Source organism: Morone saxatilis, unplaced genomic scaffold (assembly GCF_004916995.1).
Source record: "Morone saxatilis isolate NCDOM2014 unplaced genomic scaffold, NCSU_SB_2.0 Contig15, whole genome shotgun sequence".
Lineage (NCBI taxonomy): Eukaryota > Metazoa > Chordata > Actinopteri > Moronidae > Morone > Morone saxatilis.
The window spans coordinates 3,132,604-3,133,138 of record NW_023339707.1 but is presented as its reverse complement, the minus strand read 5'-3'; positions in this window follow the sequence as shown (position 1 = coordinate 3,133,138).

Genomic DNA, 535 nt, shown 5'->3' with positions numbered 1-535 from the left:
TCTCTTGCTATGACATAAAAATGCAGTAGGGCATTCATGAGTCAATTTGTCATCTCTCAGGACTTTGAGACAGTTGTACACAAGTCAACGTTTTGTGCAAACTTGGTGAGGTCTTGTCACTTTAGTTACATAGGAACTAAAACATGTGGATGCTGGAAGATTTGAATACGCTCCCACAAACAGATCAATAAATGGCAATATTAATGGGTCCAGACCATATTCTGACAAATGTTGATTTAATGTTCACTTCCATATTAGCACACTGAGAACATGATAAAATATTACCATAGACCTTTGTGCTGGTTTTATGATTGGTGACCTGCTACTCGGCATTATAGTGAGATTATAATGATGCTTTTAGTTACAATAACATCTCAATTTGTATGAGCGGTTCACAGCTAGTTGGACCATATTTGTTCAAGAGAACTACAGGAGGAGAACTTCTAATTAACAGCTTTTTAAATGGAATTCAGCGTGTTCTTTTAATGCCGCAGGAACAATAACTTCACTGTATCACCTGACACACACACACACA